The following is a 26,523-nucleotide window of genomic DNA, read 5'->3' on the forward strand; positions in this document are numbered from 1 at the left end:
CGGCTGCCTTTCAACCCCCATCGAGAGACCTCTAAATCAAAGGAAATAGCAACATTGACTTCTTGCTACTGTTGTCATTATATTATTTTTATTAACTAGCCTATTATTATTTTAACGTTGTGAAGCAACGAATAACTCAATTGAGGATAATGAAATCCATGGCATTAAGAAAGTTTGAAATTGAAAGAACTCTTCGATTGTACATCACTAGACAATTTGGAATGACAACTGAAACCTGTTAGCCTGTAGTCATCATGATGATTGCTATTTTCCATGTTTATTTAATTCTTTTGCCATTACATTTTGGGATGTTTTAAAATAATGATCAATACATTTTATTGAGTAGATGTTTCATATTTTTCTCTCAAAGCTTGTGTTTTGCTATATAAACAAAAACATTTATTTATCTATTAAGTAACTCTTGAATACCTACCATGTTCTTGGTGTTATGTTAGGTGCTGAGGGAACAAGAATGATACCATGATTTCAGGGAGCTTATGTTTTTATACGGGCATCATTTACTAGTCAGTCAATCTATAATCACGAGAATTTTTTATTTTTATTTTTATTTTTTTAATTTTTATTGATTTCAGAGAGGAAGGGGGAGGGAGGGAGAGAAAGAGAGAGAGAGAGAGAGAGAGAGAGAGAGAGAGAGAGAGAGAGAGAGAGAGAGAGAGAGAGGGAGGGATCAATGATGAGAGAATCATTGATCGGCTGCCTCCTGCATGCCCCCTAATGGGGATGGAGCCTGCAACCCGGGATGTGACCTTACTGGGATTCGAACCTGTGACCTCCTGGCTTAACCACTCAGCTGCCGGCTGGACAAAGATGATAATTCTATGTTTTCATGGGCTCTGATAAAAATAAGACAGTTATGTGATAGTGATTGAGGGACTGACTCCCTTAGAATGGGTGGTCAGGGAACCGTTCTCTGAAGATTTGACATAAGGTTTGAGAACCAAACCACAAGAAGAAGCCAGAAGGTGAACAAAGATTTGGGAAAGGAATTGTCCAGTGAAGTACAGCAAAGGCCTAGGGATGAGCCTGGTAGGTTGTAGAAGAGAGAGCCAAACTGAGCTGGGGTGTGAGATGAAGTCAAAGAAGTCCAGATCACCTGGAAACTCTTATGTCAGTGTCTTAGTCTGTTCTGGTTGCCATGAGAAAACCTCATAGAATATGTGGCTTATAAGCAACAGAAATTTATTTCTCACAGTTATAGAGGCTGGAAGTCCAAGATCTAGGTGCTGGCAGATTGGACATCTGTAAGAGCCTGCTTTTTGGTTCCTAGACAGCTGTCTTCTTGCCATGTCCTCACATGACAAAAAGGGTGAGTGAGCTCTCTTGCATCCCCTTTATAAGGGCACTGGTCCTATTCATGAGGGTTCTGCTCTCATGACCTAATCATCTCCCAAAGGCTCCACCTCCTAACGTCATCCCATTGGGTACTAGCTTTCAACATGGGAGTTTTGTGGGGATACAAACATTCAGCCTATCTCAATCAGGGAAATAGTTTGAATTTTACTTTATGTGAAACAGGAAGCCAAGGGTAAGTGGTTGGGTGGGGCTTAAACAGGAGCAACATATTATAGAGCCTCTGCTCTATAAGGGCTGAGTATGGGCAGGGGTTCTTTCCTAAGGTCATCAAACATGTTATAAACAGAGGGAGGGGAATGGATGGCAGGCAGCCAACATCAAAGATGGTACATAGTTAGAATATTTTCTGAAGATACATTTTTACAGGTTTTTGTACATGGATAAAAATAGTCATAAAATCATCAGAACTCTATCATCTATCTATCTACCTACCTACCTACCTACCTACCTACCTACCACCTATCATCTACTATCTATAATCCATCCATCCATCTTTTACTACATGTAAAGGACCAGAAAAAGGATGACACCAGGAGTGTTTACTCTGTAGAATTTTTGGAGAATGTGATGAGAGGCAGTAGCTTTTCCATAGCAGGAATATATTTAAACCCTACTTTTACAGGCTTCACCATAATAATGAGGATAGATGATGATGAAGATAATCTTCATTTATCCACTTAGATTGGGCTTCCTTTAAAGTGGATAGGGAGACAAAGATTAAATTGCAGATGGTTTATTGGGAGATGATCCTAGGACCAGGAGAGGGAGTGGGGGAATCTGGGAAGAAAGGAAAGGCAGTAAATGGTGTGTTAATAAGTGCATTACCATCACAGGTAACTGCAAAACTTCTGTGCAGGACATATTTCAAAACTGTGTCACCAAGAGGCAAGGTAGCTGGGCATTTTATCTACCAACTTCCACCCGTCATTGCTTTAACTCCCTGGGGTCTTAACTGCCTGGTTCTGCCCAACATTCCTGGGGCTAGAGAAGAGAGAGGCAGGAGAGGTGGTAGAAAGATGAAGGAAGCTGTTGGCATATATGGGTACTGCCAGTGATGTCAGGGGTGGATGTGAGATATGGACAGGACACCAAGGTGGAAATTTAAGGAAACTTCAAGTATAGACAATGCTGGAGATATGCTGCTAGACGTTCCTGTTTCATGCCACCTGAAACAATTCTCATTTAGGGCACCCTCTCTTCCATGGTGCCCCGTAGTGTGGCTTTTAAAACTGATTGCAGAAGTTTTTATAGTAGCTGTGCCCACAGTTGCTGAGGTTCTGCATTTGAGGGTCACTGAACCTTGGTAGTCCTTCTACAATACCTGCTTTTCTATTCCTCTCCTGTGTCTAAAGCTGATGCTCACTATTCAGGTTGGAATTTCCCATACACAGTTGGCTTTCCATGACATCAGGGGATTCCTGAGAATGGGAGAGTTCAGTGGGCACTGCAAATCTCCATTTGGGACATAGGCACTCATTCCTTTGTTGTTGGGGTGTGTGGCTGCTGGTCACTCACAGTGAAGGACTTGCTCAGGAATTCAGGAACGAGAGATCCCTCACATCAGGTTACTTACCCTCTCAGGGACAGCACCACTTGATGACTCGTGTATACAAGGGCACAGAGGCCATGTCCCATTAGGGACCACTCCGAGAATCTATCCTAGCCCCAGAACTCCTTGTGAGCTAGGCTGAGGTCTCTGCTGTAATTGTATCAAAGTCTGACTACTCATCTCTTCTCAATTCTGTTTCCTTCACACCCCACAGATGTCGATCCCCAAAAACAAATCCTGATAAACCTCCTGCAGGCAAATCTCTGTATCATAGTCTGTTTCCTGTGGACTCTGGCTTAAGGGTCCAATGAGGGGGTAACTGTTTATGCCTTCTTATTTGATGCTTAACTCTTTCTCCAGTAACAGCTGACAGAGTCCCATTGGATATTCCTGGAAACCTGTGAGCCTTGGCTGTTTGGAGAGGTCCAAGAGTGACCACTTTGGTTGCAGAGCCCTTGATAGCATCCCTGTCATGGAAAAGAGCCCTGTGATGCCCAAGGAGTCATAGTTAAACAGATGGCACCTCATGGCTCCCAGAGCCAGCCAAGTTTAGAATAGTCTGTCAAGTGCTGAAATGTTTCCTTGAGATTTTTATGACTGTAGAATGTTTGAAGAGGCCAATATATATTAAGAAATGTAGACAAGAAAGGACAGCCTACAAAAGGGGAAAGGAAATAAGAAACTTTTAAGACTTAGATTTAATATTCTTGGCAACAGAAATGAATGATTTAAAGCTTATTTGTTCATGTTTGTTTACCATTTGGTGCCTAGTGTTCTATGATATAATTTGCTTTACAATTTTAGGGTTCTATTTTACATACCAATAACTCCTTATGCTTTCTGTATATAATGCATTTCATCCAGGGACTCTCTGAGTAGCTATCTATAGAGGCACACACTCATACTCATGCTGAGCTACACCATGTAGCTAATATATATAGAGAGGGAGAGATATGAAGTTACCCTACCTTAAAAATGCCTTTACTATTGAAATAATTTGTTAGATACAGTACAAGAACTTCTATAAGCTTTCAGAGTCTGCCTTTCCAAATGATGGAGTCAACCACATCATGAGTTTTTGTTTTGCTCTTGCTCCCTACCAAACTCATCTCAGCGTTGGTGGACATAAAAAAATCAAGCAGCAGGAATTATACTCTATGCTAAATATTTAAATTTTATATCTACAGAGCATTGATGACTGGTTTATCTATCAAATTATAATGCTAAGTAAACTTATGGAAAAATGATTTCCTAAGCATTTAAAAATACAGTGCTGTAGGTTGATAATAGTATAATAAGGTCAAAAGGGCATCTGTGCTGGTGGATTCACCAAATTCTAGACTAATGTGAATTGACACAAATTATACAAGAAAACATTTTATTATATTGAACGTTGAGACACCAAGATCAGGAGCTAGAATTTATAAGACATAAGCTCAATCTAAATTATTTTCTTTTATAAAGTTTTGTAACTTTGTGATCATTTCTAAATTTAATGGATTCTTTTTATCCCAAATACTTAATTTGGTAAAAAGAAGCATTAGAAATCAAGAATTTTACATCATATTAACAAGGATTCATTTACAATATAGCATATAATATTGAAATACAGGAACAACCTGCGTGTACATATGTAGGGGAATTATTATATAAATTATGGTATGTGTGTTTATGCAATGTATTCTTGAATAAATGATGATGCAAATATATATCAATCCTGGAAACATGGCCATGCTATATTATTTAAGCCACTTCTTTGTACAAATTCTTGATCTGAAGTTAGAGATTAATATAAGGATTGACTTGGATAATAATTCCTCCACAACTTAAAGGTGTTGACTTTGGCAAAAAAATTAAAAAAAAAAACATATATATATATATATATATATATATATATATATATATATATATATATAGTGTGTGTGTGTGTGTGTGTGTGTGTGTGTGCATGCATACATGCCTGCTCATGCAAGAATGATGTGTGTGGTTTAACAATATGGGCCCAATTTGATTGAACCCGATACAACAGGAAACTGTTGGGATATTAACCACCCACCCCAACCAGTATTTATAATAGAAATAAGCCTTCACCATAAAGCCTCTCCAACAGGCCTTGTAACTATAATGGCACTAGCAGGTGCCACCACAATAAAGAAGCCAGCCTCCCCATGAAGAAATATTAAATTAAAAAAATCAATCAATCTGCAGTCTCAGTTCTGGTCCCAATAACAGCAAACTCCGGGTTTGTCAGCACATGGTTAGCAGGTTAAAGACCTTTAGATTATTGCCTTTTTACGTGAACCAGGCAGTTGGCTCTTGGCATCCCACAGTTGCCACTTTGGCATTGACATGCCAGTGCTGATGGGACTCGTGGCCTGAGGGCGAGTCCTTTGGCCCTAGAAGCTGGCAGGAAGCAGCAGGATTTGCAGGGTGGGCTGGCTGGCGACTCTCCTCTAGGAGAGCCAAGAAAGCGGGTTATTTTTCAGGGAGTGATGTCACCCAGACGTGGTGGGGGGTGGCAGTCCTGTGTGTTGGTCCCACCTCATGTGATTCAGTTAGCCTCAGAAAGCCCGCGATCCCCCTTCCCTGCAGCTTTATCTCTGTCTCCTCTTTTATGATCCATCCTTGCCTGCCGGGACACCTTAGCTGTTTCCCTCTCGTTCCCTTTCTGCTCCCCTTCTCATTCCTGTCCCTATTCTAAGATCACACACCCTTTCTTACACTGAAGCAATAATGGCCAGCCAGGCTTATTCTTGGGCTCTTGGACAACCTGTGGTGACTGTCCCTGAGGAGCAGGTGGGGAGCCTGCTGTGGAATTTCAGCCATCACGTGCAGCAGGAACACATGCTCTGTTTCAGACTGCCTTGATTCCACACAGCTCCGTGGCGGGTCACAGATGTTTACTCTCTGGGTCCCGGAGTTCTTACTGAAGAGTCTTGTCTATGATTTCAACCCCCAATGTCACTGGAGTGAGTGTTGGGCCTTAAAATTCTGCTTCGAGAGGATTTAGGTGCTCTAACTGAGAATCATCCAGGGCAGTGCTTCTCACACTTTCAAGTGCATAGGGACCACTGGGATGTTTTATTTTACATATATATTTATTTTTATTTCAGAGAGGAAGGGACAGGGGGAGAGAGAAACATCAATGATGAGAAAGAACCATTGAACAGCTGCCTCCTGCATGCCTACCAGACCAGTGGGGATCGAGCCTGCAACCCGGGCATGTGCTTGACAGGAAATTGAACCATGATCTCCTGATTCACAGGTCAAGGCTCAACCACTGAGCCATGCCAGCCAGGCTTGCTGGGATTTTTAAAGTGCCAATTCGGAGTCAGTAGGTCTAACAAGCTCCTGGGTGGTGCTGATGCTGCTGGTCTGTGGATCACACTTTGAACAGCAAGAACTAGAGTGAGGGGACTTGGGCGAATCTTCAGAAATGTCCTATACTTTTCTTCTGGATATCTGTGGAAACTGCCTTCAATTCAGAATGAAACATGTGACTCTTTTATCCTAGAATCTTTCTAGAATTGGTCTCTCCAACCAAATCACTAAACATTTGGCTAACTAACTAGCCATGAGAAAACGTGTGTATAGATACGATGTTCCTTTTTGTTAAGATTGCTCTTAAAATAGTGTTAATGGGCTATCCTTGTGACCATGTGTAAGTCACAAATTAAACAAATAAGCAAAAACTAAGAAAATGAAACAGCCACCCGTAAAAAGACATTAAGACCAGTTTGTTTCCTACATCAGCCCCACACACACCATTTGTAGCACCATTCCTTGGATCAGGGAGGGGATTTATGCATAATTTATGGATAATTCACATTGGGAGGAGAGTACTGTATATCAAATAAAACACAAGAGCTATATCTATTGAATTTTTTTTTATCTGTCTCTGAATGAAAGGCCCCTTTCCCTATTTCATATGTTTTCATTTTCATGCTGAAAAGGAAGAAAAAATTTAAGACATGCTTTCCTCTTTTTGACACCAATCAATCTTCTCTCTCCAGATCTTTGCCCTGGGCAAAAATCACCATAAAAAGATAACAGGTCTGAGGTGCTGAGATAATTCACCTGATTTAAGCCACAGCTCTGCTAAGATACCTGTTAGACATATGGAGCTGGTATTTTTAAAACACATTTTTCAATTTGACATGAATTTCCTGGACAATTTCCTGGCATGCATTTTGTTACTCCACCAGAAGTGTTTAGAATTGGATAATGCTATAATTTACAAGGGGAAGCAATGAGTAGTGAGAGATTCTAACATAAAACTGAGTATCTGGAGTCCAGTCCATACATGCAAAAGTGTGTGCTTGTGTGTGTGTGTGTGTTGTTGTAGTTTGTTTGTTTGTTTGGGGTAAGGATAATAAAGGGCTGTGGAAGATCTGAAATATTACCTCACTATATCGGTGTTTTAGTTCCAAAATCATGCAATTCTACTGAGCCTCAGTTTTCTTATTCATCAAATGGGAATGGTAAGTGGGGCAGTGTGGTTGTCTGCCACACATATTTGTATTGGAAATCAAATGAGGTGATGTAAACAAATGAGGTAACATTGAAAACCATGTACAAACCTATGGTAAATTTTATTCAGGTAGGACTCAAAATCCAGGCATCATGGCATCCCCAAATACTCCCACCTGTGGCCTTACACTCCAGGTCATCTATAATAATAAAAGTGTAATATGCTAATTAGACTGGATGTCCTTCTGGACGAAGCCGGGGCTTTGAGGGAAGCCCGGTCCTGGGTGCCTGCCAGTGGCTGGAGGGAAGGTGGTGCCTGCAGCTGGGAGAAGGAAGGCCTACTCTTGCACGAATTTTGTGTACCGGGCCTCTAGTAGTTAAATAAGATGGGTCAGGCCCTCATTCTACTGTTAGCCCATGACCTCACTCCCCTCATAAGCTTCAGGCCAATGTCAACTGAGAGTCTTAGCGGACTCACCTTTCTTCTGGTCAACAACTTCTTCAATCCTTTTACTTACAGGGATTCCTGATTTCCTTCACATCTTGCTTTGTGGTTGGTTATTAAGCCTGTTGCACACTGTCCCTTTTGCTTTGATTTTTCAAGGCAGCTACTTAAACACTAGTTGTGTGTTTTGGCTGAAATAGTGCTATAGTAGTTGCTGTAGTTTTGCTAGTCCTCAAACGGCTTCCTTGCCCTCCACCAGTGGGGCTCAGTGGTTGAGCATCGATCTATGAACTGGGAGGTCACAGTTAATTTCCCAGCCAGGGCCCATGCCCAGGTTGCAGGCTTGATCCCCAGTATAGGGTGTGCAGGAGACAGCTGATCAATGATTCTCTCTCATCATTGATATTTCTATTTTTCTCTCTCCCTCTTCCTCTCTGAAATCAATTAAAAAAAATATTTTGGGGGAAAAAAAAAAGACTTCTGTGCAGCTGTCTCAGTAAAGCACACAGGTTAAATTAAATGACATTCCTGTTCTTAAAATTCCCTTGGAATTTTTGCCACTCACATTTTATCACAGGCAACATTCTTAGAATTTTTTTTTCAGATCTCCAGTGTCATTATGGGCTGTTACTCCTTATCCTTCTCTACTCCTGCATTCATTCATGTTTTTCAACCTATCTTTTCTTTTTTTTTCTCTCTCTCTCTCTGCTTTGCTCCTCCCCTTTTGCTTAGGTTAGTAAGGAATTCTACTCCCTTGACTCTTGCTTCAGATTTACATATAAAAGCACTTCAGGCAGTCTCATGCTCTGTGAAAGTATGTCTTCTCCAGCCCTCTGCTTTTTTGCATGGTGTTGACTTGTTATGGGCTGAATTGTCTTCCCAAAATTTCTATGTTGAAGTCCCAATCCCCAGTATCTCAGAATGGGACTGTTTAGAGATAGGGTCTTTAAAGAGGTAGTTAAATGAGGTGATTTGGGTGGCCTTTATCCCTACGGTATTCTAATAAAAAGGGGTTAGCCACAGACATGCACAGAGAAAAGGCCCTGTGAAGACATAGAGAGAAGACAGCCAGCAGTCAACCAGTCAGGGAGAGGCCTCAGCAGGAACCAGCCCTGCCAATATCCTGATCTTGAACTTCTGGTCCCAGAATCGTGAGTGAGAATATAAATCTCTGCTCTTTAAGCCAACTAGTCTGTCATACTTTATGGCATCCCTAGCAAACTATTACATACATGACCAATAGAAATACATAGTGAGCCACGTAGTATTTTAAAAATTTCCAGTAGCCACATTAAAAATTAAAAAGAAACAAGTGAAATCAGTGATGCTATATTGTAGTTAACTCAATACATGCAAAATATTATCAATGTGTGATCAATATAAAACTGAAGGGATATTTTATGTCCCTTTGTTCATTGTCTTAAAGAATGTTGTGTATTTTACACATATGGCGCCTCTCATTTTGGTCCAGCCACATATCACAAAGGCCAGTGGCTATTATCTTGAACAGCATAGCTTTTACTGCACCAAACACTGTTACACACACACACACACACACACACACACACACACACACATTTTAAATATGTTTTATTGATTTTTTACAGAGAGGAAGAGAGAGGGATAGAGAGTTAGAAACATCGATGAGAGAGAAACATCGATCAGCTTCCTCTTGCACACCCTCTACCGGGGATGTGCCCGCAACCAGGGTACTTGCCCTTGACTGGAATCAAACCTGGGACCCTTCAGTCCACAGGCTGACTCTCTATCCACTGAGCCAAACCGGTTTCCGCTGCTCCATATTTTGAAATCACCTCCTCTGTAACCTGGGGCAGCTGAAATCTCAGGCAGAGGTGGGACATAGGATAAAATTTCACTCTCCCCTTATTGTGTTATACTCACTTTCCCCCCAGAAGTCTCGGAAGCCAGGCTCAGGAGTTTTAAACTTTCCCAGCCAGGTTTGGCAACCATTAGTATTTTCCACTAACTAACCACACAGCTATTTGGGGTGACCTTTTCCTCTGATCCTTTCATTGTTCAAGGCCCATTCCCTGGTCCCATTTTTAAGAAAATCCTGACCACTCCAGGCTTATCTGCTCTGAATCTCTCTAACATGTGCAGTCTGAACCATATTCCCTTGCTTTGACGTATTTTGCATTTTTTATCTCTTACTGTTGTTTCACTTGGATTTATCTTGTTTTCACAACTGGGTTACAGGACACACGTTGGCCTAGAGGGGGAAGCAACACAGTTCTGGGCTATGTCCTGTTTTTGCAACTTACAGGCTGTGTGACCTTTGATGATGTACTTAGCCTTTCTGTGCCTCCATTTTATAGGGTTCAAACTACCTACATCCCAGGATCTTCATGAAGATTAAATGTGAGACTGTATCTCCAAAGCTTAGCTTTTAGTAGGTTTTCCATAAACAATAGCTGATATTCTCCACTTATTATTTCTGATTCATTGAAGGCTTAGCACAGGGTTCAGTCCTGTGGATACAGTTGTGAGCAAGAAAAACTTACTACTTATTGACTTCTTGGAGGCAGGGCCATGCTGTGTATTTCTGTTTTATTTCGTGATTGCAGAGTGCACGACAGAAATTCAGTAAGTATTGCTGTTTATATAACAATTGGGCCAAAACATAAATTGAAAATATCAAAGTCCATTGTGAGTTCGATATGGGTTTGCTACCTGGTGGCCAAGGTCAAATGGGTTTTTAATAATCCTTTGGATTCTTCCTCAAAATGCATTCTTCCGAGGTTCCTTAGTTTGACTGATTGTCAGTATGCTGTATTTTAAGTGGTGTTTTGACAGCTCAAGATCAGTTTTACTTTCCTGTAAGTTTCACTGGAATATCTTGCTAGGTTGTTTTAGTGTTTAGGCTGTATTGCCAATGGGCACTCAAAACATTGAAAATTACATGGAAGGGCTATGGCACACAGGAAATTTTAGAACAGGAAATCTCAGTAAGTCTAGTTGAGTCTGCAATTGTGCCACCCCATAATTACGTTCCTTTGTAATGCTTATCTCTTTAAAATATATAGTATTTGTATAAATAACACATATGCATATGTACAGTACACATATATTAGCAATCTGAACCTGCATAGTAGTTTCACTGTAAATTTACCCCTGTCTTTGTAAATAAATCTCACTAAAACTAACTTAATACCATGTTCTTTCTGGGATTAAGTATATACCCCTTCTTTTTTTCTTTCTCTTTGGCATTTAGTCCTTGCAAATCTCCCTAAGTTTGGCTACCTTGGAATTGACGACTTCTTAGTAAATTCCCTTTACATTTTCTTTTTCTTTCTTTCTTTTTCTTTTTTTTTTTTACACAGAGAAAAGTAGAACAACTATGATTCTAACCTTTGTAAATAATTAAGATCCTTAAGTCTTTGTATCATCCTGGTTGCCCTCTGTTGTACCTTCTTGATTTCAATAATATTCTTTTCATATTAATGCGATCCGTCTTGTTGGACTGCCCTCGCTGCATTCCAAATGGAGGCTTTCCTCCAGCCCCCTCCATTCTAACACAGTAATTGTTGTTGACCTGCATTCTAGGCTGAGCAACCAGGATTCCATTTCCCATTCTTCCACTGCTGGAATTTCCCCCTTCTGCTCTTTTTTCCTGATCTGTCTTTATTATCCACTAACACATTAAGCCCCAAACTTCAGGGCAATCTTCGGCACCTTTCTCTCTGTCCTTGGTCACAAATAGCCACCTGCAAAAGGCAACTGCTTATGCTAAGGAACCACGCCTGCTGAAGATATAAATAGACTCAAGAGGTGTTTGGAGACACTCAGATATGAGAGAGCCCTAATGAACTCATGAGGGGAAGTAGGAGGTAAATGGCTCAAGTTTTCTGGGTGCAAGAGAAGCAATAGCCATGCTCAAAGAAGGCCACTGCCATGTTGGTGCCTTTGCCAGAAATGAACGCTGGCCCCAGTGGACCTATTCTGTGAGCTGCTGTGATATTTCCTGCCCCCCTTTCTGATGCTCCTTGAGTCTTTGAGTTCTTCCCTGTAGCTCTACTACACCCAGTTTCAGGTTCACTTTTTGATTACCAGAACATTCTTCTTTCTTGACTCCAAGTTATTCTGCACATGGTTGCACAAATAATTCCTCATGCCTGGCACTGGGATCACGGTATTCAGTGACTCAGTCCTCCAGTGGCTCGTCATGGCTCTAATCTAATCAATCTTCTTGATTGATTGAAGGCCTCCAGCAACTTAAACTGGATTTCCCTGTTTGAAGTGATCCTCTGGCATTTATTTGCCTTCTTGTCACCTACCTACCTCTGCTAGATTTGATCTTCCTTGACATATTTGTCCTTTTCTCTCCCTTCCCAGTCATTTCAAGTTTATATTTCAACATCTTCCAAATTTCATTTCTCCATTTCTTTACATTACTTAAAGTTCAATCTCTCTCCAACATCTTGCTTAAGTAATTTCACCCAATCACAGACCATTATACCAATCCTATGCTTCTCTTGAATATATTCATGTAATAATTGTAAAATTTAAATATTGGTTTAAAACCATGCCTCCATGTTGGAAATAGTTGTATTCATTTTAGATGTGCATATTTATTCCAAAAGTGCCAGAGGAACTGGGAACTTGGGGCAGTTTTATTCACTGTAGTCAGCTAATCTGCCAGTTTGATCTCAGAAATCAAATACATTCTAATAACTTGGTTAGCACATTGTTTATTTTAAAAAATAATCTGAAACTAGTAGAAATATATGGATAGGGACTTTTTATGTAATGGTCCTTAAGAGATTGTGTGTGTGTGTGTGTGTGTGTGTGTACTGAGAAAAAGTAGGGGTATCAAAATGAGCTAGGCAAGATTTTTAAAAACGCCCATATTTGATGCTCCTTTATACCATTCTAGTTATTCTCTGATGAACCTTCCTCATTGCAATAATTTCCTTGTTTCGCTGATGAAGGCCATTTTATGGGGTTGCTTTCATGGCATCCCACATGGACCTGTTCCTCCAGCAACCTCTATTGTAACGTGATCACACTTGTTGGTTTGCATTTAATAGATGCCAGTCATGACTCAAAGGGTGAAAACTGAAACAACATTTCAATGCCATTTGTACATCCCTTCTCTTTCCTCATTCCTTGCCTTTGAGGTGAAAAAAGTAGAATATTCTTATCTGTGGTGATTTCGGTGGTGAGAAAAGCTGTCATCCCCTACCAGTGGTAATAAAAATGCTTCCAACCTTTCTGAAGGGCATTTTGCCATTACATGTTCAGAGTTTGCATTTCTACTTCAGAAGCCTATTATCATGCAATCAGAAATATTGTGAAAAATTTATATGCAGTGATGTTAGATTGTTGGATTATGGTTATTTTGTTTACAGGATTTGGTTTAATCTTTCTCTGTTACTCTTAGGCACCATTTTGGAGAATGTCCAGAAAGTGGAAGTTTCCATAATGGCATGCCAGCAGAGACAGGATCTTATGACTTCTTAGAAATTGGAAAATTAAAGTCTAAAAATCCCAAACAGTTTCTTTCTCCTAAAATGGGAAATTCACATTTGCTTTTGGGGATTATTCAGTTGTTGACTGGGCTAACAGTATGTTGTTGGCCTCTATACCAATCCTGGATTTCATATTTATGAGCAGATAATCATCTTTTCTCTTATTGGGGCCCATGTTGCATCCGGTTTCTGTAGTGAGCAGATAAAAATAATTCCTAACTGATGTAAGAAACTTACATGATAGGTACAAGATGGTGAAGTTTGGAACATTCAACTTATAATTACAAAAAAAGTCTGAAATTATTTATTGTTTTACTTAGCAATGTGCTATGGTTTTGTGTGTGGTATTTTAGATAAGCAGTTACAAGAACAATAAAATTAGTATAGAAATTTATAATTTTCAAAGATATGATTTTATTGGCTGTGAAAGAAACTTGTGCAAGAGTTTAGTGCAAAGAAAACTTGCAAAGTTACTTGGAGCTCTAACTTTGGGTCTGGCACTCGCTAGCCAAGAAAGAAAAACCACTGTTTCAAGGATTGGTATTTAGTAATTAACAGATTATCACTTGGACAATCTCATTAAGAAATTATGAGTTAGAAGTCATACTTTATGTCCAGGAACATCTTCTAATGGTGGCCCCTCTACACTGCTTTTTGAAATATATACCATTTATAGTTACTTTAACAAGAGGTCACCAGCAAGTAAAATTCATGATTTGATTAGGTCTAAAATTACTATGAAAAGGTGAAATTCAAATTAAAAACCCTTCAAATGACTTCCTGTCTCCCTCAGGATAAAGCAATATGTTATTCACCCTGTTTAGTCTTTGCTCGAATCTTGACCATGTAGCCATGTTACAGGCTTTTAATTCCTCAGCCTTCTGCAGGTTTATGCAGAAGACAGATTAATAGGTTATTATTTACTTTCTAAATACAATTCTTTTTAAAGGAAAGGTTCCTATAAAATTGATTTGAATAAAAAATTAGTGTGGTGCCTTTCAAGTATGATTGCTATACAAAAATGAGTTTATATGAAACTTTTCAGAGATATGTTTATTGTATAAATGAAAAAGTTCTTTTCATTTATCTCGCCCTCAAGTCTGCCTTTTGAGGTAGTGTAAACATAGCAAAGCGTTGGAATTGAGTTGATTGGATGTATTTCATTTGGAAGTAGGATTTTAGAAAGGAATCAATATGGAGAATCATAGACTTGTTAGCGATGGAAGGGAACTCACTTCCAGCAGCTCTCAAATGCCCGGATGTAGACGGGGACCAGCCTGGGACAGAGTTTTCACTGGCTTATGTTGTAATGAGAAAAATAACTTCTAAAATGAAGTTTTTTCCAAGTAAAAGGCTGTTCTTTATTCAGTTTTATGTCTTCTTATTCAGGGGTTTAAAATGTCCTATCTTTTATGAAATTTTGGCTATGAATATGATTTTTATTGTCCTTACTGGATAAAAAAAAAAAAGTTGGCACTTCTACTTGGTACTCTACATTAATTTTTCACATTTCATTTAAAAAGCCCAAGGGAAAAGACTAAAATAAAATAAAGAAAAAATAAAATGTCCCAGGAAGATTAAAATTCAACCCTGATTTTATGAGAGATCTCAAAGATCAGAGATAATAAGTAACATGTGGAAGAATACAGATCCAGTGCTAAAGCTAGCATTTGAACCCTGTCCTCCACATGTTTTCTGCTCTTTAAGACACTTTCTTATCATTGGGCCTTTTATTGTTCTTTTAATCATTTCATTCTGATAAGATTTGCATTTATGTTCGATTGCTACAGATTTGCTCCCAGTATGTAATAGCATTTCCTTTTGTATGAGTTTCTTTCTCTCTCTCTCTCTCTCTCTCTCTCTCTCTCTCTCTCTCTCTCTCTCTCTCTCTCTCTCTCTCTCTCCTTTCACAAACATAATCTTGTTAATTTAGGACCTAATTGGGTTATTAGGACTAAGTGGTTATTTATTCATTTATTGTAACAAAAAGATCTATTAAAACTTGGTTTTTTCTTGTGAAAAACAAATGGAGGTTAGCCTTTTTTGCTTCTAAAACAGAGCCTCACACTGAGACTCTATAGAGGGAGCTGAGGGTCACTTTTCAGTCCACGGAAAGTTATAAATTATTAAATGAGACAGTGATGGACATATGAAGGTGTTTGCAATGAGTTTGCTTGTTTCTTAAAGTATCTTCTCCTTTTTGTTTGAAAAGTAGACAGTTGGGTAGACTAAAAATTCAAGCAAAACTCTGTTCCTTGTTCATGGAGTGTAGACTTTTACCTTCTAATGATGTGTGGGATTCAGTGCAGAGCATGTATGTCAGCCAACAATTACGTTCTGGTATAGGCTGCTTGCTTTCTTGTTGTTGTTGTTGTTCTTCTTCTTCTTCTTCCTCCCCCTCCCCCCTCCCCTCTCCTTTTCTTCCTCTTCCTCTTCCTCCTCCTCCTCCTCCTCCTAGTCGTCTTCTTTTTCTTCTTCTTCTTCTTCTTCTTCTTCTTCTTCTTCTTCTTCTTCTTCTTCTTCTTCTTCTCCTCCTCCTCCTCCTCCTCCTCCTCCTCCTCTCCCTCCTCCTCCTCCTCCTTCTTCTTCTCTCTCTCATTTACTCTCTCTCCCATTTACAAACAAACAAACAAAAAAAATTGAAAACAGGTCTGAGAGTGAATCTTTGTCTGGAGAAAGTACAGGAGGAAGTACTCCTGTGATCATGTTGGGGAAACCCACCCTTAGCCTTGTCACAGTGAAGAAGACACAGAGCTCTCTCTGTGTGAGTAGCTGAAGGTGGGATATTCCATCTTACTGAGCAGGCTGGACATGGTCTCTGCTCCCCTGAGTCAGATGGAGGTCAGTGGTCCAGCTCACATCTCTCAGAAGAACTCATGGCCCTTCCATGGTGCTGCTTAGTTTTTTTGTTTGTTTGTTTGTTTTTTGTTTTGTTTTGTTTTTTTTTAGTCACCTATTCTGGTTTTGGTTTTCCTCTTTTCTTTTCAGAGTGAGAAAAATTCTTTTCAAAGGGCTTTCTTCAAATCCTGGTAGTCATTTGTGCAGTCCTAAAGTTTTTTACTTTAAATATTTGTATATGTGCATTGTGTGTTCATTCCTTTCTAATTTACATGCTGCTGTTTATTTTATTATTAAGCTATTATGTGAGAATATGTATAGCATGGGTGGGGTCCAGGCAGCCTGGCCAGGGGGAGGGAACATGGGCAGTTGTCTGGCCTGCCTGCTGGTTGAACTCCTGGTCAAGGGGACAATTTGCATATTAGCCTTTTATTATATAGCATATACACTGAGTGGCCAGATTATTATGCGTTCAGAGATCAAAATAATCTGGCCACTAAGTGTATTTTTATGCTTTACATACATTTATTTCTATGTTTGATGCATGTATACTACATATACATCAAACATAGAATTGAAATATATTCTCATATATTTTAAATCCATTATTCAAGTCTGAGTAAGCTTTCTCAAGTAAATACATTTAGAGAAAGATAGATAAAATATGCACTTAGTTAAGCCAAAAAGGAGGGAAAATATCCTATTTTATAATGTATAATAAATGTATAATGTATAATAAACCAGAGAAGCATAACAGAATCATGGACACAGCCTATTACCATCATGTACTTATACATTCTATATGCTCTCCTGGACAACGTAGCTGAACTCATGGGCTGAATGTAAATAGCATCTTTTTTAAGTACGTGCAGTGAATGGGGCTAATGAATGGAGAAGTGTACCTGCTCTATACTGTGAACTTCAAAATATGCGTATACATGTATTATAATATCAGTTCCAGGAAGCCCTACTGGAACATCATTTATTTCCCTCTCTTCTTATCTTTCTTTACATTTGAAAAAAGCCTCTGTGGTATGCTCTGAACACTCATTCACTGTTTTCTTGTTTGCCCTGCCCTCAGAAACTGCACATTTAAATCCCATTTGCTAGGGCAGCAGCAGGACTGCTTGGAGGTGACAGCCCTTACATAGACAATTCCCCAGGGTCAGAGCCATTGGGATTAGTCCGGATAGAGCCACAAGACAATTGGAGAGGTGAACATACAGGAAAACAAAAAACAAACGTCAGCAACCACGCAAAGCAGAGCAAGATCCTTTCCCCCTTGTTTCCCTTACAAGGGAGATAAAGGCGGTGAGAATAGGTTGATATTTGATGAATTGGTTCTATTCAGAGGAGTGCTATCATTTTAATGTCCTTTTTTTTTTTTTTTTTTTTTGAAAATGCACCCACAGTCTCTGAATTCCCATTAATGCAAAGTTCAGATAAAGCTGATGAAAAGCATCTGCCATCTTGATAGTTGCCATGGCAGATGGCGCCAGCCTTTATGCTTTTATCAGTATTAGTATCAGAACACACTTTGTGTTCCAAGCTGAGATAAAAATCATTGAAGCTGTACCTGGAAGAGGCAGTGAGTGCTGCAGGCCCCACTGCTCTCTGCATCTCCATGAAAGCCGCACACGGCCTGCTCTCGTGGTTCGTTCACTTATTAGTGCCGATGCTATTTTGCAGATTTGGAGGATGAGGGGTGTTGCCTAAAATGCCCCTCCACCCTTTACCACTGGTCTCTTTGGGATGTGCCCAGAGGCAAGCCCACGATCAATGCCTGTTCACGCTAACCTGCTGGCCCTCTGAGAAATCCTATGGGGGGCGCTCAGTGTCAGCCTTGGGAAAGGAAGGGCAGTGTGAAAAGGGAGCTGAGTGTGGCTCAGGCGCTGGAAGAGTGCCTGCAGCTTCTTTAGGCAAGGGCTTTCATGATGTGATCCCCACCCCTTTCTCTTTCTCTCATAACTGCTGCTGTCAAGTGCTGCATGTTAGTGACATAGAACTAAAACCTTGCACCGCCTCCCCACACTGGCCTCAGTCCCTTTCTGCAGCCTGCTGCAGGATGGCCCAGTGGGACATTTATTCCAAATGTCCCCAGCCACGAGACTTCAGAAGTTGAAGCCATCCCACCAGTTCTTTACTGTGCATTTCCAAATATGCGTGTAAAGCACAAGGATACAGTGCTCAATAAATTCCAGTGATTACTGATATTACTATTATTTGCATCACTTCCTTATTTCTCAGCACTGGAATAGCTTTACAGGGGATCTGTGTCATTAAAACTCATGTCACCAAGTCTCATCTTTCGATGGGGCACCTAGCCATTGCTTTCCAGAACTGGAAGCCTTCAGGGGCTGTGGTCTCAGCTCGCTACCCATCAGGGCTCAGGCATGCTTTCTGAGTTGCCTCCTGGTGGCCATTGCACAGCCTGGTTCTTACTTCAGGCCTTTGGTGGATGGGTGAAGGCCAATAATTACCTCCCATCTACTAATTTATTCTAGAACAGAGGTTTACATAGAACTGGCGCAGGAAGGTGGGGAGGGACAGCATCAGTAACAGCGATTCCCAATCTTTTGGAATGCCCATGCCTACTTAACACCCATTGCTCTGTTATCCCAAAGGAGGGTGAAAAAGATGGTGTGCCCTCTCAAAATTGTACCTAATTATTAATGTAATCTTACTTTTGAAAGTGGAATGGTACATTTTCTTCGTTTTTAATGAGGTATAATTTATAGACAGTAAAATGAACTTGTTAGTGTATATTTCTGCAAGATTTGACAGATACAGAGTGATACAACCATTTCAACAATAAAGACATAGAGTAGTTTTATCATTCTAAAAAATAATATTGTCTCTGGGAGGCCTTTTTGTTGACAACCTATCCCCTATACTCATTCCCTAGCAATTACTGGTCTATTTTTTGTCAGATAAATGGAATGATATAGTAGGTAGGCCTTTGGGTCTGGCTACTTCCATTTATCTTAATGTATTTGAGGTCCATCCATGTTGTGTGTGTATCAGTACTCTGGTCCTTGTAATTAAATAGCATCCCATTGTATAGGTGTATCATAGTTTGTGTATCAATGACACAGTTGCACAGTTGTGGGGCATTTGGGTTATTTCCAGTTGTGAGAAATTGCAAATAAGACTGCTCTAAACATTCATGAGCATGGTTTTCTGTGAAGGTAAATTTTTATTTAACTTGGGTAAATACTTAAGAATGTGATTGCTGGGTTGTGTGATAAGTGTATATTTATCTTTACAAGAAATGGCTACACACTTTTCCAGGTGACTGTACCATTTTGCATCCCCATCCATCAACGAATGCAAGTTCCAGCAGCTCCACACCATTCCAACACTTGGTATAGTCAGATATTTTTGTTTTTAATTTTAGCCTTTCTATTCATGGTATAGTGATTTTTCCTTGTATTTCCCCAGTGAGTAATGATATCAAATGTCTTTTCAGGTATTTATTTGCTGTTTATACATTTTTGAAATTTCTGTTCAAATGTTTTGCCCATTCAAAAAAAATGGATTGTTGTTTTCTTATTATTTAGTTTTGAGTTGTTTCTTTAAAAAACCCTAAATAAAGCCCTTCATTAGATATTCAATTTGCACATATTTTCTTTAAGCCTATAACTTATCTTTGAACAGACTGTCAAATCTCAGAGGGAAGGTAGGGGAGGTTGTGTGTAAGGGGGAGAGATCAATCAAAGGACTTGTATGCATGTATATAAGCCTAACCAATGGACACAGACACCAGGGGGGCATGACTAGGGGTATAAGGGGGCTCAGTGGGGGGATAAGAACACACATGTAATACCTTAATCCACAAAGAAAAAACAAAAAAATTATCTTTTAATTCTCTTAATAGTTTTCCAAAGAACAGAATTTCTTAGTTTGAGGAAGTTCAATTTATCAAATGACTTTGATGAAGTCAATTTTTTTCTTTTATGGATCATATTTTTGGTGTTATTATCTAAGAAACTTTTTCTTTGTGAAACACGAATATTTACTCCTACATTTCCTAATTTTACACTTAAATCTGTGACACATTTTGAGTTGCCTTTTGTATACAATGCAAGTACAGATCAAGGTTTTGGATTGTTCTTGTTCCATTTTCTATACCAGTCCAGTTGTTTTAGCACAATTTTTGAAACATTATTCTCTCTCCATTAAATTACTCATATTTTCTCTTTCCTTAAAAATCAGTTGACCATATGGATAGGTCTATTTCTATACTCTCTAGTCTGTTCCATCGATTTAATGTCTATTTTATCTTTAATAGCACACTGTATTGGTTAATGTTGCTCTATAGTAAGCCTTAAAATTAGATAGTGAGTCTTTTTTCAAAGTTCAAAACTACACAATGTAAAGTATAAATACATTTTCAAGTTATATGTCAAGCATATATACTTACTTTAGATGACACTGGTGGGAGACACCTGTCTCGGCCATGGAAATTTCAGAAACACTGCAGGCTATGTACACGTGTTTTAAAAAGATGAGAGAAACTAGTATGAATGACCAAAGACCTGAAAATCATTTGGACTTCTAATCAGAAAGCATGTGTTGTTTAGGCTGTAGGTATAGTTAACCTACATAAAAAACAAAAACAAACAAACAAAAAAACAACAACCTCATCATATTTTTCTGCATACCTGTATACCAAATTAATTCAGAAAATTCTAACTCCTTTAGGCTGTTGCATGAAGTTTCAGGTAAAAACAGAAGGGAAATATTACCTATGGCTTAACTGTTAAATAAATAATCTCTCTGCAGTTTAAAAAGCTTGCCTTGTATAGTGCTCCACTATTGACAATGTTCTTTCATGTATGTGATTTCATTAAGTCCTCGCAACCTGCCTTAAGCAGGTCTTCCTCTCCCCAGTCTGTAGCTAGAGGATCTTCAGAGTTCAAATCCCTGACTCATTGTTACTGGCAGAAAGTGCCCGAGTTAGGATTCCACCTAGTCCTTCCACCAAGTCTTGCCAATCTGCTGTAGCACATCCTGACTTTAGGAAATTCAGATTGCTGTAGGTCAATAGCATCTCACCCACCATATCCTCAAGGGCAGCATGACCTGTGAAAAACCCATTCCTGACAAATTCAGCCAGAATCCGATCAATCTGTGGGGAGTGTTGGCTTTAATTATTAGTTACCACTGTGCTGAGTTTGAATTCAGTCTTGCAGATTTGGTTGGGTTAGGGTACAGATACAGAGTACTCTTTCAAAAGGTTGTAAAGAGTAGGAAATTCTCACTGTTACCCCTAAAACTTGTTCCCCCACTGGGATGTGTAAAGAACATCACTGATGCATTTTTTTGTTGATGTTGTGTTAGTAATTAGTGTCCATCAGCCATCTGAGTGACAAGAATGAATTGCAACGTTTGACAAAGTCTGACACCAAAGTTAGGCATCAAAAATAGGATCAGACCTTGGAATTGGTTTTTGCATTCTGCTACAGAATAATTTTGACATTGGCTCAGCTCAGAAAGTACTTAAAAGACTTTATCTAAACTCGTGGTTTTCAAAGTGAGATTTAGGGATCAGCAACTGCAGCATCACCATTGCTTTGGAAATTAGCTAGAAATTCAAAATTTCTGCCCTCTTCCTACATTGATTTTATTTAAGTTTTCCCCCTAAAGCAAGTGAACAGAATCTCCAAAGAAGGGCAGATTCAAAAGGGGAAACATGTTAGATCATCATAGAACTCATTTGTAGATATTAGGCACCATAAATAGATTAATGCTAAGAAAACATTGACATTATCTACTGTGGTTCAGGAAGAGCTGGAGAGTGGTTCTAACATCAATTTGGTAAATTAAGCCACAGAATTCTTTCAGGATGGACTCAGATTCCAGGTAATTTATGCTCCTTGGGTCTGTGGTGTGAGCAGGGCATCTTTTGAAAGAGGATGCTCACAGTTGTCTCAAGGTTGTGAGAGACTTTTAATGTACTTTCTTTCAAAAAGAAAAAAAAAACCAAAACATCCAGGCACCTTTCTGATGTTAATCTGTTCTTGGAATGAAAAATGTGTTTTTTGGCTTGCATTTTCATTTTCACAAGACTTTAGGTTTATACTTTCAGTTAGAAGATCCAAAAGAAATGAAGAATCACCAGGACTTCTCTTCTTATTTATTTATCTATTTATTTAATATATTTTTTAAATTAAATTATTGTTTTTGTACATATACCAATGCCCTCCCCCACCCCCCTCCCGTACATACCCTCCCTCCCCAGAGTTTTGTGTCCATTGGTTGTACTTATATGCATGTATACAAGGACTTCTCTTCTTTAGTTGCGTCCTCTGAGAAAGCAAGCACCTACTTGTTTTTCTTTTGAGAAAAAATAGAAGCCAATTCTTCCAAATGTATATTGATAGAAGGACTCTTAGGAAACATCAGGGGTTTTTCATAGGGAATTTGATTTGCATTTTGGGTGGGACAGTACTTTCTGGTAAGAGACTCCTTAAAGATGTTTGACATTCCTCACCTTTAGTGCTAAATGCTAGTAGCATCCTCCAGTTATTATTATAACAAAAGCCTCCCTATGTATTTCCAAATGCCCTCTAGGGTGGTACCTTAGATTGAAAACTTCCTCCAGCTCCATGATTTTACTATTGAGGAAACTGAGATCCATTTGGCTAATGGCAGAGCCAGTCTTTGACCTTGACTCTCTGACCTTCATTCCACGCCCCTCCACCAACACCCCTGGCGTAAGTGTTATGAGGGCAATATTTTTTGTCTGTTTTGTTCACTGCTTGTTCCCCAGGGCTTAGTATAGTTTCTGGCACAGAAGAGGCACTCAATAAGTATTTATTGAAAGAAAGAAAGAATGAATGGATGGGTTACTACACACTCTACAATACCCTCTTTAAGATCCACCAAAAAACAGTTTTTGACTATTGATGATTTCCAAGGTCCTAAATGTAATCAACTTTCAGGTAACCAAAAGAATAAAGTCCATTATCAGAGATGAAGGAGCCACAGAGTAAATTGGATTCTTCGAAGCAGTCTTGCATTGTCACGGAAACTTGACTTCCAAATTAAATACAGTACCTCTACTGATTTAAGACATATAGCATCTCCATTAGAATAATAATACCACCACTAAGATTTTGAATTTATGTGCATATTTATGGAGTGAGCTATCTACTGATGGATCATATGATGACGTTTCTGCTACAAAAGAGTGCAAGCCTGGCGCCACAGAATGGCCCACACTGCTGGAACTTTGCCACAGGTGCAGCACCCAACATGCTGTTACCTATTGGGAATTGCTAATTCCGTGAATTGCTCTTTAAAGGGTGTTTTCTTTCTTTATTTCCCCAATTAAACGCATGTCTGAAGATTGTTCCATGCTTTTAGATTTAATCCAGAATATTTTTGTTTCCTTTGAGAGGATAGTCAATCTTTTTATTCAGAACTGGCCAACAAAAACATTTGCTCGGGTAATACGATTTGGAATGTGCTGGGCTGTCATGGTATATTTTGTTGAACTAGTATCAGAGGTTAACAATCCATGGCTATGTAGAATCTCACCTTGCCATTTGGAAGCTAGGTTGAGTGTTTTCATATAATAGTGTTCCCTGGTTCACGTTTAATAACCGAGTGAGGCAGGTGAAGCTTAGAAAAGCAAAGAGGCACAGCCATTTAGAAAACTCTGGCTGTAGTGATGAATCTCTGAGCTTCAGTGGCCAAGACACTAGGGACAGTAGGTTACCTTCTCTTAACTGTGAATATTTGGGGGCTGATGTTAAATGTATTACACTTTTAAGTCACTGAAGTATCTTATTGCCCCCAGACCCCTACTGCTTCCTTATAAAACCCCAGCTCTTATCACCATTTGATAAAGGTGGTTTCCATGGTGGTAATAGATGAGGAAGAAACTATAAAAGATTTAAATGAGGTTGTTCAACATGCCAAACAAATGTAGCTTCATTTCAGGTGATAGACGTGCCATTAAACATTTTCAGTCAGAGTGATGATATGCTCAGATGATCAGATTTGTATTTAAGAGAAACCAGTGGAGAGGATTTATTGGAGGGGCAAGGCAGGAGCAGGGAGACCTATGAAGGAGCTATTCAGTTAAACTGGAGGTGGTGGTCATTGGTGTTTTGCTCCCAACACTTCCTTTTCTTTCTTTCTTCTGGGCATATGGTGTGACAGCACTGTTAGTCTCCCTGTGAGGTTGGGTGTGATTGTGTGACATGCTGTAGTTAATGAGATGTTCAGTTAATGAGGTGTCATTTCTGTGGAAACTTTAAGGGCCAGTGCACGACCCCTCTTGTTCTTTCACCTCTGCATTGGTAATCCCAGAGCATCCCTCAGTGTGGGTCTCTGAGTGATGATGATATGTAGAACTTCAGATGATGCATGTCAAATGTGCTGCACCAACAAGAAACATTTGTTGTGTTAAGCTACTGAGATAGGGGGATTGTTTGTTATCACTGCGTGACCTAGATCATCCTTACCATCATGTCAAGGACAATAGGGGGCTGGGCTAATAGTATGGCAGCAAAAATAGAGAGCAGTGACAGGTTCAACAGACACTGATATGGTAGAAATGACAGTTTAATAGAGTGGATGTGGGGAGGGAGAGAGGTGAGTCAAGAATGATAATCAGATTTCCAATTGGTTAGACTATGTCCATTCATGTGTATTCATTTTGCTTCCTCACTGATCCTATGTTCTTTGAGGAAAATTGTATAGCTCCTTTGTATACCATTTGTACACCCATTCCCTGCTCCACATATCCCCTCCAACTGAGAGTTTGATTGATTATACTATTATCTGTGTTTCAATAACATTGGGTGCACAACTTTGCTATAGCATATTTTACAAGTCAAATATATTTACAGAGCATTTCTGTAGATGACCACCTTTTTTTCAGAATCTCTAAGGGAAGTGACCTTCTATAAACATTGACTAACATTTTTCTTAATGGCTTCTTAACATTTCATTTCTCACTGTTCTCCTATTAGCCCTACAGGGAGACCTACAAGTTAGTCTATTATCCTCTCTTTTTTATGTTTTTTTTTTTTTCACTTTTAGTCATAGTTTTTGTTCAAACTATTGAATAGAGGGAGAATTTAGGATGATTTATAAATTTAACTTACTCTTGATATCCCTCTTCCATTATCATATGTATTGAAAAGTTGGCTTTTTTTAGTAGAAAAATGAGCATCAAAGGGAAGAATGCAATTCTACAAAAGTTCATTTATAAGTATGTGTAAGCTTAAGAAAAGATTAACAAAGAAGTAGTGTGGGATCCAATTCATTATTTTCCATGGCACATGGCTCTTTCAGGCTATGTGAAAGCTCCTTCCTAAGTAGGCTTTTAAGAATTACTAGTACAGAAGAAGAATCTGATTCTCCAATATAGATCCCAGGCTATTCACGGTGATTCACAAAGGGCTGCTGAGGAGGTGAGTCTGTAGATAACCTAGCCCCACCTTCCCTCACTGGAGCTCTTGGGGCTGCTAGAATTTAGGATTGGGGTTGAGAGAGAAATGGAAATGACTTCTTACATTTAAGGGCTCAGTTTACCACTGAAACTGCTTTTTATATAATTCAAGCAGCAACTGGCAGCTCGGAAAGCTTAGACAACATTAAATAGAGCCCCGGCTGTGCAGCCCAGTTGGTCAGAGCGTTCTCCCATACACCAAGGATGTGGGTTTGATCTCCTGTCAGGACACATACAAGAATCAACCGACGAATGCATAAAATAAGTGAAACAACAAATTCATCTCTCTTTCTCTCTCCCCTCGGTCTCTCTTTCTTTCTCTCTCTCTAAAAAAAGCCAAGAAATAAAAATTGAAAAATTAAACAGAAATCTTTCACATTTGAGAAGCATCTGCGTGCTTTATATTGTTTTCCCCATTACTTCTCTCTTCCTGCTTTCCTCCCCTTTTCTTAAATAAAATCTCCCCTCCACCAAAATAACGGGATAGCTTTCATGCATTTTCTTTGGATTACGGGGAAAAAGTGTGATTGGTATATCAGAGGGTTGGGGCTCAGAGCTCCCCACTCTGTGTAATCCTCCTCTTTCTCACAATTTGAACCATCCCTTATGCATTTAGACAGGTCACCTTGTGAACAAATATTAATAGGAATGTGTTTAGAAGTAGATATTAAACCTGTGAGATTTGTACAGTTGTGTGTTGTATGTCTGGGGGTCTGAGCATTCACACACACACCTTCAAAAAATTAAACCGTTAGACCTTACGGAAAACTCAGATAATCCTCCTCCTAGAGCAAACCATAATTGCTTTAATTTTTGTGGATAGTACAGTTGGCTAAAATAGGCTAACCAGATTTGACTGCGCATCATTGAAGATCTTTGTGATGTGGGC

This window comes from Pipistrellus hanaki (assembly GCF_964339955.1).
Source record: "Pipistrellus hanaki genome assembly, chromosome: 13".
Lineage (NCBI taxonomy): Eukaryota > Metazoa > Chordata > Mammalia > Chiroptera > Vespertilionidae > Pipistrellus > Pipistrellus hanaki.